Consider the following 19,196-nt stretch of genomic DNA (forward strand, 5'->3'; position numbering starts at 1 on the left):
TGCAACTCCCAGAAGCGCTTGGGTTTAAAGTGGAAGGAAACATAAACAGATCAGCCGTAGAGATCAGCAAGAGACGATTAGAGTACTGGTGGAAAAAAAGTAGGGAAAAGATGGATGCGACCTGATCTCTTAAAATCATAGGCAGCGGTACAAGGTAAATTTTTGAAAAAGAAAAATAATGATAGGTATACAAAAATGCAAGATAAAGAACATGTATAGTATACCTGATTAAATCAAGCAGGCTAGGTGACTATTTGTCGCCGCCCCGTTACAAAGGGGATGCCAATAGATCATCATCATCATCATCATCATCATCATCAGTCCCAGAGCAGATGACGCGACTACGCTGTTGCGCGCGTGCTTGTGGAGAGAAACTTGCGCTCGTATTAGAGATGGAGCTGTGAAATAAATGCGCAGGTAGCACTGGTGTTTGTTCATGATGTACAGGGGTGATGAGAACAACGCAAACAGTGCGGCGCGATGTTTTCATCCTGCTGTGACCCTGGTGGGAATAAAAAGATGCTAGAATAGTTTTATTTGAGTGGCTTCTAGTCATCATGCAGGCTACAAACACTCGAAAAAAATGCGAAATATCAGAGAATGCAGGTGCCGCACTGTTCGCGTTTCTTTCCATCCCCACAGTACATTGAATGCAAGCAACACGAAACATATTGTGAAAACACGACCTTTCACTTAGGCCCCCAGCTGTGAGCAGTAGCGCACCCAGGATCTCTACCAGGGGGGGGGGGGGGGGTTGAAAGTTTGCCAATACCATCGGAACAGCACTAATTTCGATTTATTTACGGGAAATTGTCAAAAAATGCGCTTTTTGCGAGTGTGCAGACAATTGCGCGTCTTACATCTTAGTTGCAGTACTCAAATGCGTAAGGAAAGCTAAGGGGTTAAGCAAAAGGGGGGTGAAGTCGGCCTCAGGGGGGGAGGGTTACAACCCCCGAATCCCCCCCCCCCCCGTCGGTGCGCCACTAGCTGTGAGACCAAGCTCACAGTTTCAGGATCTTTCGTGACAGTGGCTTTATTGCGAACACTTTGGCGACGTCCTGTTTGTCTGTCGCTTTCAGAGCGAAATTGGTGAATATTGGGCGAAAGAACTTCGTAAGCAACAATTTGAACAAATTCTCTTGGTGCCCTGGCTTCGAACACATCAAAGCTTTGTGCTCGCAGAGGATTTCGATAGCATTGTTCACAGCCTCCTTTAGAGGGTGATGCATATGCCTTCTTCTTGCTAGAAGAACTTCGACGAACTTCTGTAGTGCGTAGCGAACATCTAGAAGTTGTGCGGACGGGTAAAGAAGTCCACCGCGGTCTTGGTGTTTAATGAGCGAGTCCGATGGTGTCGAGGCTTTTGGCTTTGTTAAGAGCGCGAAGCACTCCTCACATTTGAAGTTTTCTCGTACGGCTCTTGCGAGGTAGCCACCAACCATAGCCAATGCGGCCACATCTGGAGTGGGAAGTAGAGGCTTATCTCGGTTTAGTCGCTCTATGAGCTCTCTACGTGCATCTGCAGTGAATTCCTCGCTGGTTTGCTCCCTTGTGTTTTTCTGTTGCGGCAGCGTTGACAAGCAATCACTCTCTTCTGCTGCCATTATGTTTCTTGCATTCGACGCCGATGCGATACCGGTCTTGAGGGTTTTCTCAATGCCTCTGAGCACGACGCGAACGTCCCTTTGGTCATTTGATCCTGCTGATTTCCTCAGCCAGCCAAAGAAGGACTCGATTGGTTCCGATGACATTTTCCTCGTCAAAACGAAGTGAAAAGACATCTCTCCAAGAAGATATCTAATGCACTCAACGTTCGAACCAGTTGTGATCACAAGACCCTCATAACTCTTTGGTTAGGAAGTTCTTTGCCAGGCACTGACTTTTGAGATTGGCCAGGTAGTCGAGGAAGCCAGATTAGCCGTTCATCGCCTGCAGATTCAAACTGCTTGCAGTCTGCATTCTTCTGATGTATGTGCTGAGTACAATTACTCACGTCCATGAGCACAAACCAGCGGTGCACGGTGTCCATAAATTGCACCGTCGGTCCGACACCCGCGAAGCTTGCGTCGCACGTGTGGCCCGCCTGCTCTTTCAAGAGCTTCATTGCAGCTGTCACGGGAGGAGAAAAACTTGCACTGCTCTCTGCACGTTCATTTTTTTCCATATTCGTAGGGAATACGTGCTTTCTCGTCAAGGCTGCCTTGCTGCATTCTGTAGAGGCTCTTCAAGTGGTTCGCTGATATTTAGCCGCCTAGCTATTCCGATGTGATCGCAGGTTTTTGATCAGGTGGCACTGATCGAATGCAAGAAAGAGCTTTCGAATCGGTTTTCCAGGGTGATCAATGCAATGCTTGAGGCTTCCGTTGCACAGAAGTTGCATAGCCAAGACATTGATCTTGTGGTTGTCTGTGACAATGCGCACGACGAAAAATCTTTTTTCTTCAACTTCCTTCAGAACGTGTCTCATGAGCATGTGCAGCTCACGGCCAGTGCAGTTTCTCGCGAAAAAGTACGCCACGGGTATTTTGAACGAAACTGAAAGGCCTTTAAGGACGAAACACAAGAGTGAGTTGGCCAGCACAGGCTAATTTGTTGTTTCTTTGGGGAAGTTCACACCATAGTCCACTTCGCCGATGAAGGCATCTCTTTGCTTGTGATACAGTAGCCGTTGTTTGACGCGCATTTCGTGTACAATTAAAGAGCATGCCCTCGCTTGCAACGAGGGATGAGAAGCGAGTTCTGCAGACAGCCTTTGCTTCACGAGTTCGGTCATGCCAACTTCTCCACGTGATGAGCCAATAAAGCGCTCGAGGGTGCTTCGACAGGGAAGCCGAAGAGTACCTGTGCTCCTTACGTGTTCGTATGCACGAGTCGAGAGGTTACGCAAAACCACAGCATGGCGCACTATCAGCTCAGACCACGTTGGTTTCTTCGCGAAATTCTGAACTTGTTCCACTAATATTGAAGCAGCCAGGTGTTTCTCTTTCGCTTTCTCCACAGCTTGCAGGAATGCAGACACATAGCATTCTTCCTTGAACTTTTGCAGTTCCTGTTTGTACTTGTCGACGGTGTTCTTGAGTCGCTCAATTCGCGCGTTCAAGTCTCACTCCTTACGTCTCCACTTTCGTTTGTCCATTGCCGAAACCGAGAATAATGACGACACCTGCACAGCTCTGTCCACCTGCACGGTCGTAGTGATGCAGCGCTCGCTTGCGCCATTTTCCAGAGGTAGCGGCAGTTCGGTTGCGGAGCAATCCATCAGCGATAACTCTTGAGAGGCGACGTCGACGGACGGCAAGTCATTGAGAGGAAGCGAAGGAGACTCCAGTTGGCTCTCAACTGCTGTTCGTTTCGGCGGTGGTGTGTTCACTGGCCCAGCTGCCTCACGTTTTCTTACAGATGCGTCGCTTCTCTCTGTATTTTTCTGAGGCTGCAGGTACGCAGGATAATCTTCGAAAATGCTGGGAACAGCGTCTTTCTTGAGTTTGCGAATTTTGCAGCCCTCCTTGAAGTCTGAGGAACCTAAGTGTCGGCTGCATACAGTCGAGTAACACGACGTCGTATTCGGTGTCCAGTCGTCCAGAGAAATGACGTTTAGCCATTTCGCTCGCAGTTCCGGATCGCTTGGTATCTCGTGGAACGATATGGCCGGCGTCCGTTGTTTGCTCGAAGACTTGCAGCGTGGTACGCAGCAGTACGGCATCTTGTCGGGCGCAGGGCACCCCAACTGATTCCACACTGCGGATAGAAAACCAAATTGGTATGTCGACAGTAACGCAGCATAAAATATGCACCGTAAATCACGGTTTTTATGGTAGTAAACAATATAGGTTGTGACGACGCTAGCAACTCACATGTGGTTCCGTAAAATCGAGTAAACAAACGGTCGCTTCATTTAGTGACACTGAACCTTAACGCTCAGAACGCTGTTTCAGCAATAAACGTTCATGTAGTTAATTTATTGTACAATGCTCAAGGAATTAAAAGCGATGATTTAAGGCTATGTATTAAACGTACTCCCACTTCCAGCGTCCTGAATTTGTGCTACGATGGCGTAGCGCTGCCTCTTACACTTACATCAGAGCCCACGTTAACATTAGCGGTCAGATTTTCAGCGATATGACGTCCTTATCACATGGAATTGCACATACCATTTGTTGTTTTTGAATGTTTACAAGCCGCGTTTTATTGCGCGAGCACTGCACACACTGATTGCGAGTTATCTCATGCTTCCCTGATAGTTCAAACAAAAAAAAACATAACTAAAACCGTTGCTTCCGCAAGACACACAAGCTTACCGGCGGCCAACACGACGGACACGGAACAACTTTTGCTTGTAGAGCCACTTTGGTAGGTACTTCGAGGTGCCTGAACACGTTGCTGCGTAGCGAACTATGCTTGGTACGCTCCGCAGCATGTACAGGCAAGTATGGGGTGCGAGCGCCTCTTGCGGAGAAGGCAGGCGTAAATCGAGGAGGAAGGGGGAGGGCAGCGGACGGCCTCCGCCGCTCCACTGCGCGGGCATGAAAAAATATAGGAGGCTATGCACTGGCACTCACTTCCATTCACACTCACTGGCACTCACTCGCACTCACCTCCACTCACACTTACTGGCACTCACTCGCACTCACCTGCACTCACACTCACTGGCACTCACTCGCACTCACCTGCACTCACACTCACTGGCACTCACTCGCACTCACCTCCACTCACACTCACTGGCACTCACTCGCACTCACTTCCACTCACACTCACTGGCACTTACTCGCACTCACCTGCACTCACACTCACTGGCACTCACTCGCATTCACCTCCACTCACACTTACTGGCACTCACTCGCACTCACCTCCACTCACACTCACTGGCACTCACTCGCACTCACCTGCACTCACACTCACTGGCACTCACTCGCACTCACCTCCACTCACACTTACTGGCACTCACTCGCACTCACTTCCACTCACACTCACTGGCACTCACTCGCACTCACCTGCACTCACGCTCACTGGCACTCACTCGCACTCACCTCCACTCACACTTACTGGCACTCACTCGCCCTCACTTCCACTCACACTCACTGGCACTCACTCGCACTCACCTCTACTCACACTCACTGGCACTCACTCGCACTCACCTGCACTCACACTCACTGGCACTCACTCGCACTCACCTCCACTCACACTTACTGGCACTCACTCGCACTCACTTCCACTCACACTCACTGGCACTCACTCGCACTCACCTGCACTCACGCTCACTGGCACTCACTCGCACTCACCTCCACTCACACTTACTGGCACTCACTCGCACTCACTTCCACTCACACTCACTGGCACTCACTGGCACTCACCTGCACTCACACTCACTGGCACTCACTCGCACTCACACTTACTGGCACTCACTCGCACTCACTGGCACTCACTCGCACTCACCTCGACTTACACTTACTGGCACTCACTCGCACTCACCTCCACTCACACTTACTGGCACTCACTCGCACTCACTTCCACTGACACTCACTGGCACTCACTCGCACTCACCTGCACTCACACTTACTGGCACTCACTAGCACTCACTTCCATTCACACTCACTGGCACTCACTCGCACTCACCTGCACTCACACTCACTGGCACTCACTCGCACTCACCTGCACTCACACTCACTGGCACTCACTCGCACTCACCTCCACTCACACTTACTGGCACTCACTCGCACTCACTTCCACTGACACTCACTGGCACTCACTCGCACTCAGCTGCACTCACACTCACTGGCACTCACTCGCACTCACCTGCACTTACACTCACTGGCACTTACTCGCACTCACCTCCACTCACACTCACTGGCACTCACTCGCACTCACCTCCACTCACACTTACCTGGCACTCACTCGCACTCACCTCCACTCACACTTACTGGCACTCACTCGCACTCACCTGCACTCACGCTCACTGGCACTCACTCGCACTCACCTGCACTCACACTCACTGGCACTCACTCGCACTCACCTGCACTCACACTCACTGGCACTCACTCGCACTCACCTCCACTCACACTCACTGGCACTCACTCGCACTCACCTCCACTCACACTCACTAGCACTCACTCGCACTCACCTGCACTCACACTCACTGGCACTCACTCGCACTCACCTGCACTCACACCCACTGGCACTCACTCGCACTCACCTCTACTCACACTCACTGGCACTCACTCGCACTCACCTGCACTCACACTCACTGGCACTCACTCGCACTCACCTCCACTCACACTTACTGGCACTCACTCGCACTCACTTCCACTCACACTCACTGGCACTCACTCGCACTCACCTGCACTCACGCTCACTGGCACTCACTCGCACTCACCTCCACTCACACTTACTGGCACTCACTCGCACTCACTTCCACTCACACTCACTGGCACTCACTCGCACTCACCTGCACTCACACTCACTGGCACTCACTCGCACTCACCTCCACTCACACTTACTGGCACTCACTCGCACTCACTTCCACTCACACTCACTGGCACTCACTCGCACTCACTGGCACTCACTCGCACTCACCTCGACTTACACTTACTGGCACTCACTCGCACTCACCTCCACTCACACTTACTGGCACTCACTCGCACTCACCTGCACTCACACTCACTGGCACTCACTCGCATTCACCTCTACTCATACTCACTGGCACTCACTCGCACTCACCTGCACTCACACTCACTGGCACTCACTCGCACTCACCTGCACTCACACTCACTGGCACTCACTCGCACTCACCTGCACTCACACTTACTGGCACTCACTCGCACTCACCTCTACTCACACTCACTGGCACTCACTCGCACTCACCTGCACTCACACTGGCACTCACTCGCACTCACCTCCACTCACACTCACTGGCACTCTCGCACTCACCTGCACACACACTCACTGGCACTCACTCGCACTCACCTCCACTCACACTCACTGGCACTCACTCGCACTCACCTGCACTCACACTCACTGGCACTCACTCGCACTCACTCGCACTCACCTCCACTCACACTCACTGGCACTCACTGGCACTCACTCGCACTCACCTCCACTCACACTCACTGGCACTCACTCGCACTCACCTGCACTCACACTCACTGGCACTCACTTGCACTCACCTCCACTCACACTCACTGGCACTCACTCGCACTCACCTCTACTCACACTGGCACTCACTCGCACTCACCTCCACTCACACTCACTGGCACTCACTCGCACTCACCTGCACTCACACTCACTGGCACTCACTCGCACTCACCTGCACTCACACTCACTGGCACTCACTTGCACTCACCTCTACTCACACTGGCACTCACTCGCACTCACCTCCACTCACACTCACTGGCACTCACTCGCACTCACCTCCACTCACACTCACTGGCACTCACTCGCCCTCACCTCCACTCACACTCACTGGCACTCACTCGCACTCACTTCCACTGACACTCACTGGCACTCACTCGCACTCACCTGCACTCACACTCACTGGCACTCACTCGCACTCACCTCCACTCACACTAACTGGCACTCACTCGCACTCACCTCCACTCACACTCACTGGCACTCACTCGCACTCACCTGCACTCACACTCACTGGCACTCACTCGCACTCACCTCCACTCACACTCACTGGCACTCACTCGCACTCACCTCCACTCACACTCACTGGCACTCACTCGCACTCACCTCCACTCACACTCACTGGCACTCACTCGCACTCACTTCCACTGACACTCACTGGCACTCACTCGCACTCACCTGCACTCACACTCACTGGCACTCACTCGCACTCACCTCCACTCACACTCACTGGCACTCACTCGCACTCACCTCCACTCACACTCACTGGCACTCACTCGCACTCACCTGCACTCACACTCACTGGCACTCACTCGCACTAACCTCCACTCACACTCACTGGCACTCACTCGCACTCACCTCCACTCACACTCACTGGCACTCACTCGCACTCACCTGCACTCACACTCACTGGCACTCACTTGCACTCACCTCTACTCACACTGGCACTCACTCGCACTCACCTGCACTCACATTCACTGGCACTCACTCGCACTCACCTCCACTCACACTCACTGGCACTCACTGGCACTCACCTGCACTCACACTCACTGGCACTCACTTGCACTCACCTCCACTCACACTCACTCGCACTCACCTCCACTCACACTCACTGGCACTCACTTGCACTCACCTCCACTCACACTCACTGGCATTCACTCGCACTCACCTGCACTCACACTCACTGGCACTCACTCGCACTCACCTGCACTCACACTCACTGGCACTCACTCGCACTCACCTCCACTCACACTACTGGCACTCACTCGCACTCACCTCCACTCACACTCACTGGCACTCACTCGCACTCACCTCCACTCACACTCACTGGCACTCACTCGCACTCACCTCCACTCACACTCACTGGCACTCACTCGCACTCACCTTCCACTGACACTCATGGCACTCACTCGCACTCACCTGCACTCACACTCACTGGCACTCACTCGCACTCACCTCCACTCACACTCACTGGCACTCACTCGCACTCACCTCCACTCACACTCACTGGCACTCACTCGCACTCACCTGCACTCACACTCACTGGCACTCACTCGCACTCACCTCCACTCACACTCACTGGCACTCACTCGCACTCACCTCCACTCACACTCACTGGCACTCACTCGCACTCACCTCCACTCACACTCACTGGCACTCACTCGCACTCACTTCCACTGACACTCACTGGCACTCACTCGCACTCACCTGCACTCACACTCACTGGCACTCACTCGCACTCACCTCCACTCACACTCACTGGCACTCACTCGCACTCACCTCCACTCACACTCACTGGCACTCACTCGCACTCACCTACACTCACACTCACTGGCACTCACTCGCACTAACCTCCACTGACACTCACAGGCACTCTCTCGCACTCACCTCCACTCACACTCACTGGGACTCACTCGCACTCACCTCCACTTACACTCACTGGCACTCACTCGCACTCACCTCCACTCACACTGGCACTCACTCGCACTCACCTGCACTCACACTCACTGGCACTCTCTCGCACTCACCTCCACTCACACTCACTGGCACTCACTGGCACTCACCTGCACTCACACTCACTGGCACTCACTTGCACTCACCTCCACTCACACTCACTCGCACTCACCTCCACTCACACTCACTGGCACTCACTCGCACTCACCTCCACTCACACTCACTGGCACTCACTCGCACTCACCTGCACTCACACTCACTGGCACTCACTCGCACTCACCTCCACTCACACTCACTGGCACTCACTCGCACTCACCTCCACTCACACTCACTGGCACTCACTCGCACTCACCTCCACTCACACTCACTGGCACTCACTCGCACTCACCTCCACTCACACTCACTGGCACTCACTCGCACTCACCTGCACTCACACTCACTGGCACTCACTCGCACTCACCTCCACTCACACTCGCTGGCACTCACTCGCACTCACCTCCCACTCACACTCACTGGCACTCACTCGCACTCACTGCCACTCACTCACACTCACTGGCACTCACTCCCACTCACCTCCACTCACACTCACTGGCACTCACTCGCACTCACCTCCACTCACACTCACTGGCACTCACTCGCACTCACCTCCACTCACTGGCACTCACTCGCACTCACCTCCACTCACACTCACTGGCACTCACTCGCACTCACCTCCACTCACACTCACTGGCACTCACTCGCACTCACCTCCACTCACTGGCACTCACTCGCACTCACCTGCACTCACACTCACTGGCACTCACTCGCACTAACCTCCACTCACACTCACTGGCACTCACTCGCACTCACCTCCACTCACACTCACTGGCACTCACTCGCACTCACCTGCACTCACACTCACTGGCACTCACTTGCACTCACCTCCACTCACACTGGCACTCACTCGCACTCACCTGCACTCACACTCACTGGCACTCACTCGCACTCACCTCCACTCACACTCACTGGCACTCACTGGCACTCACCTGCACTCACACTCACTGGCACTCACTTGCACTCACCTCCACTCACACTCACTCGCACTCACCTCCACTCACACTCACTGGCACTCACTCGCACTCACCTCCACTCACACTCACTGGCACTCACTCGCACTCACCTGCACTCACACTCACTGGCACTCACTCGCACTCACCTCCACTCACACTCGCTGGCACTCACTCGCACTCACCTCCACTCACACTCACTGGCACTCACTCGCACTCACCTCCACTCACACTCGCTGGCACTCACTCGCACTCACCTCCACTCACACTCACTGGCACTCACTCGCACTCACACTCACTCGCACTCGCACACACTTCCACTCACACTCACTGGCACTAACTCGCACTCGCACTCACCTGCACTCACACTCACTGGCACTCACTCGCACTCGCGCTCACTTCCACTCACACTCACGGGCACTCACTCGCACTCACCTGCACTCACACTCACTCGCACTCGCACACACTTCCACTCACACTCACTGGCACTAACTCGCACTCGCACTCACTCGCACTGGCACTCACTCGCACTCGCACTCACTTCCACTCACACTCACTGGCACTCATTCGCACTCGCACTCACCTGCACTCACACTCACTGGCACTCACTCGCACTCGCACTCACGCCTTTGACATGAGTGCGAGTGTGAGTGAGTGCACTCATGAGTGAGTGCGCCGACCTATGAATACACTTCTCCTTCCTCACAGCACCTGTCGTCGACTTTTGAACAGCTTAAGTGTGCAACGTCTTCATGGAAGTACCACCGCATGTCATAAATCTTTCCTGCCCTTCACAATAGAGCACTGGAACGAACTGCCACAATCATGTTAATGAGCGCGATGGCTTAAAATTCAAGCAGTTACTGACGGCCTATTTGCAAACCTAATCACCTTGCTTACACCTGTGCCACGTCTTACTGCTTTTTTTCCTTTTTTTCTTTCTTTTTTTAACGTCCATACTACTTTTGATATCATAACTACTCTGTATTTGTTTTTGCACCCCCCCCCCTTATGTAGTACCCCGAAAAGGGCATCTAAGGGTTAATAAATGATGATGATGACGACATGCCTGTATTACCCTTTTTCATTTCATGCTTCGCCTATTTAGCATGCCTACGCCTTTGCCTTTCTTTGACTCAGTCATTCTGTTGCTCCCCTCTCATACAAAATTGCCAATAACAGGCGGCTGCTCCAAATCTCGTATATGCGTTTCGGTCAAGGCGTACAGGCTTCGTCATTCGGTGGCGTTTAAAGCCACTTTTCTTGCTTGTGAGAACCCTGCATGCTTAGTAACCAAATTCACCCTCTCGTTCGTGAGCCTTTTAAAGTGAAGCTTTCTTTGCCTGTGCCTGCGACTTTGCTGCTGCCGCCGTCTTGCACGCCGCGTTCGGAGGTGGTGTAGGCGTGTACTAGTGGGTAACCAAAAGTAACCGGAATTATTTTCTTGCGATAGCAATTATATGGGCACTCCAAGCGCATTTCTGCCGCCGCCGTCGCCGTGAGGTTCCGTATAAAGTCCAACGGTGATAAAATCGTCGACGCGCGCCGTATGCTGTATGGGCAAGTGAAAGCGCGCGCCCCTCGCGCGCTTTCACGGAGAGCGAACGCTTGGCGGAAAGCGAATACACGGCTGAGAGCAAACGCGACTTCCGTCGTGCGAAAGGCCGTGGGGGGATATGGAGGGAGGGAGGCGAGGTGACGTTTAGCTGCGGCACCAAATGCGTATCTTGCAACCGGGCGCAAGGGGAGGATGTCAAAGGAGGACAGCGCGAAGGTAGCACGGGAGGGAATAGGTGCGGCTTCCACTCTGCCAGCAACTGCGTACTTTTACTCGTGCGCACCGTATATTGAAAACGATCTCAACACGACTGTGACCTTTGTATGCGCTATGGTTTCGACGCTCAGTTTCCGTTGAAGCGCTAGACCGCACGAACCTTCGCTCGCTGCTGCAACCGCGCTTGCTCACGCCAGCGTTTTGACAGTGGTTGTCTGCGGTCATCGAGTGTGATCGATTCATGTTTGCTTGTGCGTGCTGACACCATCCTTGTTAATTCAGTTAGTAAGCGAATGTGTCCAAGTTTATGCAGCCGATAAATCTACTTTCCCGACTGCGTATAGCTCCTACTAGTAAATTTGCTATGATGCTTCGCCTTTAGGGCGTAACTGTGACTTTAAAAAAAGCTATGTATTTATTTAATTTTTACAAAAAATCCTTATCACCTTCAAAGTACTCTCCATTACACCTAATGCATTTGTCCAATCTGCGATTCCATCCTAAACATTTTTCAAACTCATCTGTTTTGATGGCTAATAGCTGCTTTCTCGCTTTTTTTTTCCTTCACCTCTTCTACGTCGTGAAGTCGCAGTCCTTCCATGTTCTTCATTCGAGGACTTATTTCTAGTCTTGCGCGCCATCGTATGCCTTCACCTCTGCGATTCTTGCTTAGAATGATGCAGTTAATTTTTTCCAAAGACATTTTCGTTCAAATAAAATGGTCTTGAGTGTGGCCGCCTTTTTTCAACCTCGACGATAGCTGCCTCATCTAGCAGCATATTCGGTGTTGGCGCACTCCAGTGTACTTTCGTGTGGAGCTTCAATGCGTCTGCAGCTTTGAGCACTTGCAGTCTTCGGCCGCCAATAATCGTTCTCCGACAACTGCAAAATTTGTGTGTTCATACGAACTGAGGCTCTCATTTTTATGGCGCTGGCTATAAGTGAAAGTTGTGCACGAGGATCATCGTTTCAGTAGATCAACAAAAAAATTGCTGGCTCTCCCGTAATCAAGAGTAGATGTAAGCATGAAATGGCTACGGGAAAAGCAGATTGGTTGGATATGATACTAGCCACAATCTTTAAATGGGTGTAGTGCATATTCGCAACGGCTCGCCCTACCACACCACACCGCACCACGCCATACTGTGCACTTATAGCTGCCCAGCTAGAAGAAGAAAACCGGCTGAAGGCGGTACGACAGGCAGCGAAACACGCCAGGGAGATATAGCGCACTGCCCAGCTAGAAGAAGAAAAGCGCCTGAAGGCGCTTTTCGAGGCGACGCAAAACCAGCGCCGTGGAACTCACAGACCGCAGGCGTTCAAAAGAGCAGAGGCAATTCTGTCTCAGCACCAAAAGATGACAATCAAGTGCATGGTGCCCTGTATCTGCCTTGTGAACGTCGCTATTTGAAATGACAAATAAAACTTCAGCGAACTATAGGTTACAGCTTGAGTGATATTGTGAACAAACATTAGGAAGAACTCGGAAGCAATATTTTCTGTAATTTGTTTGGGCAGTAACTTGAGTATTTAATGCGGTCCTGTACAAAGGGTTGGGGGCCAGAGACCGCATTTTCTTAATTTTTGACTGGCTGCCCGGATGATCTCGTTTTGTTCTCGCAACGGTGCCCGGATAACGGCTCTGGATGTTGGCTCAAGGTCACTTGAAGGTCACCAACAGCGGGAGCTTTTTAATGCATTTCATGCTTTAAAAAAACGTTATTGGTTTTAGGCACATCGTATATCCTCAGGTTCAGTGGTAACGGCTTACCATAATTGGTACGTGTGTCTTCTCAGGTTTCTCAGGATTTACTTGGAGACATTTAAAAAGGCCAAGCTAAGGTAAAAACTCTACATTTCGAGGAAAATTGTTGGAGAGCCCTACAGCCTTTTCGAGCAGAAAAAGTTTCGAAAGTCTGTCCAGGTCTAGGAGTTCTGAGCTGAGATGCCGCGCGGGAGCAACAGCTCCCAGTGGCGATTTAGGCGGCCCCAGGCCCGGGCCTCCCAATCGCCGGATTTCTAATAAAGTTAGGTCACTCACTCACTCTGTCCAGGTCGAGTTGGCGCCGCGGCTGTAAACTTGAACATTCATTGCCTCTAGTGCCGCCATGTCAACTTGTGCATCTTGCGGAAAGGCTAATGTGAAGCATTCAACACCGGCAGAGATGATATTGACTCTCCTTCGACAAATTATGAATGTTTTATTTATTTATTAAATTATTTATTGAGTACTATTGTCCTGAATTCCAGGCCTTAAGGAGTGGGTTACACGTTCGGTACAATTGTACCTGAGCAACCAGAAGAGCACACGTACAAACGGAACTGGAGAAATGCGATTGGTGTGTAAAGTACGGCACTGAATACAATAATATAATTTCAGATGGCACATAGTTGATGTTTGAACACGTGTGGGGACGCATTAGCCAGAGCGTTGTTCAACACTTGGCAATAAGAAAAAAAAGAAAAAAAAACGTATTTGGTTAGATGTGTTAGACATGTCAACGCAATGCACGGTATCAAGAAACCATAACTAGAAAAAGTATCACAATTATTAGCATCGCAATTATTTCTACATCATGCACCTGCTTAAGCATGGAGCTACCGTAAAATGGTATTGTGCGCTGTCGCTCATGGCTGTCATTCGGATCACAAGAGGCCAGAAGAAAGGTATCCTAAAATATTGTTCCACTGACTGCATGACTTCGCGAAGTACTGCGGCCGAGTAACAAATAAATAAATAAATAAAAATAAATAAATAAATAAATAAAAGGAAATGATGCGTTACTGCGCAAGGTTATGCCCTAGAATCAAAAGGTGCATTGGATACTCTTCTTGTACAAACCCTCCCTGCTCACAATTCCAGGAAGGGTTCCGAACTGTTTAAGATTGAAATTTTTTGAATTCGGTACCTCAGAAGTTTTTTCGGTTGGCACTCTATGCGTCATTACCGCAAGCGATCTTCTTCGCTAGTCATAAACTTACCGTTTTTTTTCTGGCACTCGATGAACCGGCCTCCTGCGTTGGCTCAAGCTACGCTTTCGCTCATTTGCTTCATTAAAACCGAAAAAAGTCGCGTCAGCACTGCTTGATTGTACGACATAAGTATTTCGGCTGCAGTGCAAGAAATTTTGTTGCCTCAATGTGTGACCTGACTGCTTTACACTGCAGCCAGCGCGCATCGCACCCATGCCTCGCTTAGCCGCTGCTGGTGCTAAAGGACGTCTCTCTCACGGACTGCCCTCAAAACTCGTATTTGTGCTACCTGCAAATTTGTTATCTTCGCTCAGTGATGTGCAACTGAACCCCTGTTTTGTTTTGCGTATATTTCAGGTGCAATTATTGGAATGACTTCGGTTGCGTAAGTGCACCCCGTCCCTGGAGGACTCCACATGAACGACGTAAGTGGCTGCTTTCGTAACGAAGTTAGCCATTTCGTGTTCCTCGCATTTACTGCGACAGCAGCTAGAAACACTCTGTGCGCCGGTGCTTTCCGCCTACGGTGGCCAGCCTCGCCATAGGGCGAACAAAACCGCCGCGCCATTTGTTGCTCTTTTTTTCCTGTGTTGCCTGACTTGCGGCACATCAGGCAGCACGTCGGCAATGCGTGCGAAAGGTAGCTGATGAAAAACTTGCGCGCTTAACGGCCCTAAAGCGGCAGTAGATCTACCTTGTGCCTCCGGGATGCACTAACCAGCAATCGCGCTTGTCCGTGACCTTGGGCCTCGTTTAGAGAGGGGTAGTGTTTGTTCGGTCTGGTGTACTTCGGAGGCTACGACAGGGGGGGGGGGGGGCAGTGCTGTAGCGGACGCCGATGTGTGCGCATCGCATACAAGTTCAGAAGGCGGTGATATCCGCTGCGAGAGCTTGCTGCTGTCGCAGTAAATGACGTTAGCGCCAGGTAACCATGGCATTTTCAGTTCAAAGTTATGGAATTAAAAGGTACGCTATTGTCAAAATCACCGACAACACGTAATGCCGCGCCCTGGTGTTTATGCTCCGCGTCCGAGTCGCAAGACAGAGGGCTGAAGACAGTCACGAGCAAGTATAGCTCAGATGAATGATCGCCCATATTCTTGCAGAGAAAATGCATGCCCATTATAACTGGCCGGGAACACTTGAGCAGCACGGGGAAAGATTCTACAAACTTCGTCGTACCAATTTCAAGTTTGGCGGAGCATCGTCCAGTGGGTGACACCAGGCGACCACCAGCCGTGCTGAGATGGTCCAGTGTTCTCAGTACCTTGCGCAGCTTTGTTGTGACTGAGGCGCTCATGACCGATTAATACAGTGTTCTCAGTACCTTGCGCAGCTTTGTTGTGACTGAGGCGCTCATGACCTATTAATCGGCTCCAGTGTTGACAAGTGCAGTAATGGGGTAACAATCAATGAAAAGACTGATAATGGCGGTGGTTGTGCTTCCGGGAGTAGGCGTCCTCGGCACGTCGTTGGGGGGTGGCGTCGAAGGAGGTTATTTGTCGTCCCTTTGACCACACACCCGGTCGTTCTCAGTTTCCCTGGCTTGCGTCACTGGCACCAGTAGAATCAAAAGCCGTTCGGGTGCACTTTGTGGACGGGAGCCGACGAGGTGACCGTGACTTACGTCATCACGGGGCAAGTGAAAGATTGGTATTTATTGTTGTTTATTTGTTGTTATTACTGAAGATTCCGTGCGGGCACTCACCACGGCGCGGACAACATGCGTCCGGGTGGAATCCGCGCCGGCCAATTCGTTTGGTACGTGCAGTCGCGGTACAAGTATCCAGCTTCTCCACAGAGGTAGCACACCGGCCGATTGTCAGGACCAAGCTGTACTGTGGACTTCCGCTGGCCAGGATGAAAATTTGCTTGCAGAGTCAACCGCTGTATTGGACACGGGAAGCGTCGAGAGAACTCGGCAGTTGCAGACTAGAAAGGACTGTAGTTGGCGCAGAACCTGTGTTGCGTAAGAAGGCAAGGGAGGATCGGCTCGTGAAGGTGTCAGGGGATGGATAACCTGACGAATTTTGCCCCGAATGACGTCAGTAAGGCCGTCGCACTTGGCATTGAAGATTTAATGCGATTAGCATTCTTAGAGTACCTGACGCACTTTCGGGGGCTAACTTTCTGTCTACCTTTCTACCCATCTATGTCTCTAACCGTTTTCCGGCAAACCTGGGTGCCTGGGTAGTCCATGTTGGGATTTGTAGAAAATTGGGTGTGCGGACAGAGAGGAAAAGTCACAGGCTTGCGTGGCACACCCAGCACAGCCACAGCGTAAGCTGGAGGAGCGGCTCCATAGGAGCGCCATTTTCGGCATCATGCACTAGAGGGCCTTCGCGGCGAGATCTCGTTGCGTCGTTTCGACGAGAACAATCTGAACTGTCCGCCCGGCGTCGACGGTGAGCTACGGCCTGTGCTGCATCTCTGCACAGCAGTCTGCTGAGCCCAATGTTACGGTGGCTAGATGGGTAGGTGTGCCGTCCGCCGGGCACGAAGAGTAGTTCAGCGCTTCTCCGCATCATGACGACAAAATTGGCGCTGCGGTCGGAGGTTTGTCGCAGGCGGCGCGCGTCGTCTGCTGCTGAGGCCACATTACATTGGAACCGCGGCATATTTACCATCGTATTTAAACTGAAAACTACATTCACTGTGGCGTCATAGACAGTTACAAATTTCTGAAGGCAGCAGAGCTCTGTCACTTGCGAAGGTAACGTACTTGCCCTTTCCGTCACCTGTTTGTTTCCCCGTTTGGGGTCCAAGAATATAACAAATATTAACGCTGTTTAGTTCGGCAAACACGTTAAACTTGAGTCTACGAGGAGAAGCACAAATTCTGCATGGACGAAATAGCCCTTCAACAGTTCTTCTAAAGCGAGAAAGGCGTAGTTTGCTTTGCGGAACAGATGTATACAGTAGTATGTAGGGGCTCTACGCGAACGTGCAGGGCGTATTCTTATACCACGGAATTCGCAAGAGAAATTATTTGTCTTGAAGGAATGTAAAACAGAATGGCATAAATATTGATATTCGTACAACTAAAATCCTTTGGTTCAATTTCCTTGACTCTACTGGGATTATTATAAATTTATAAATTGAATATAAACTTGTACGTGATGAAAAAAGTTCTTACGTTGTTCGATTATGTATGAGAACAGTAGCTTGTAGTATGAAAAATCATAGTTTGGATTGTGAAGATTGTATATATGTATATTTCAATGCAATAATAATTTAGGTAATTCTTCGGTCACACAGGCAAACCATGCAGGAACACCAAGCCTTTATTGCAACTATAGCTTTAAATGAAACACTGCACTGCATCACAGCGCTGAAAATTCATGTAGCGTAGCGTAAGGTTCTTTTTCTTTTCTGGAATACGCTCAGGAGCCAAATTTTGGTCGTCACAAGGAAGTGCAGGCGAGCAATGTATTACCTTGATGATGCTGTTCTTATGTCGATTTTATGCTGCTCACAACCAATGATTCCTGAACGCTTCAGCTGGCGAAAGGAAAAAAAATGCCAGCGGCAGGGCATATCTGCCAGTCGTTGTGTTGTAAACCGCGGCCGCTGCACTTGAAGCTGAATTTTTTCCACACACAAACATTTCGTCGGCCGTCTTTGAGCAAGTTCATTTCTTCAATTGTCTACAAATACTCATTCTTCACATGTAGAACACGTGACATTTTCATTCGCATCCTATTTGCTTGGAGCGTGTGTAACGTATCAGGACTTGTTGCTGGGCTAGTTGGTTCATCTTATTCCGTAGTGTTTAGACGCAACCAAGGACGGAAAAAAATTGAGGACAGGAAAGAGCGTCACTTGCAACTAATTTATTGAAAGCAGACAAGAGTCAAATTTATAGGAGAAGATGGCCTTGTGCGCACGTTCATTTGCGCACGTAACTCAAAGTTTGCATCGTTACCCAATCATATGGTGCAGAAACTGGCGTTCAGTGGTGCGTAAAGCCACAGACGTATCGCTGACACAGATATCACGTTTCATAGCGATAAAATAAGCCTCCATTAACTCCCGTGCCAGGGAATCTTTGCTTTTGCCGAGAATGCGGATATTGAAAAAGTCTGCCTCACATGTGCAGGAATTACAGTGCATAGGTAAATGTGCACTAATCTTATTCTTGATAGACAGCTCGTGTTCCCTTGCTCTATCATTGATGCAACGGCCTGTCTGACCGATATAAACCCTGCCGCAATCAAGGGGAATTTCGTACACCACACCGACCGCGCAAGTCACATACGGCCTTGTATGGCTTTTACCACAGTGGGTCAACTTCTGCGGGTCTGCGATGCGAGGGCACAGGCCAGCGA

The 19,196-nt window shown here is 50.9% G+C and overlaps 1 protein-coding gene across 1 annotated transcript in view; it reads left to right on the forward strand.

Annotated features, from left to right (window-relative positions):
• Window positions 1-15,223: 15,223 nt before the first annotated feature.
• The window catches only part of LOC119437543 (probable G-protein coupled receptor 21), a 43,529-nt gene continuing 39,556 nt past the window's right edge, over window positions 15,224-19,196 (forward strand). Inside the window, exon 1 of the mRNA XM_037704541.2 lies at window positions 15,224-15,293. The gene's annotated coding sequence lies outside the window, so the exon portion shown is untranslated. The remainder of the gene's footprint in view (window positions 15,294-19,196) is intronic.

The sequence above is a fragment of the Dermacentor silvarum genome, chromosome 1 (genome assembly GCF_013339745.2).
Source record: "Dermacentor silvarum isolate Dsil-2018 chromosome 1, BIME_Dsil_1.4, whole genome shotgun sequence".
NCBI lineage: Eukaryota > Metazoa > Arthropoda > Arachnida > Ixodida > Ixodidae > Dermacentor > Dermacentor silvarum.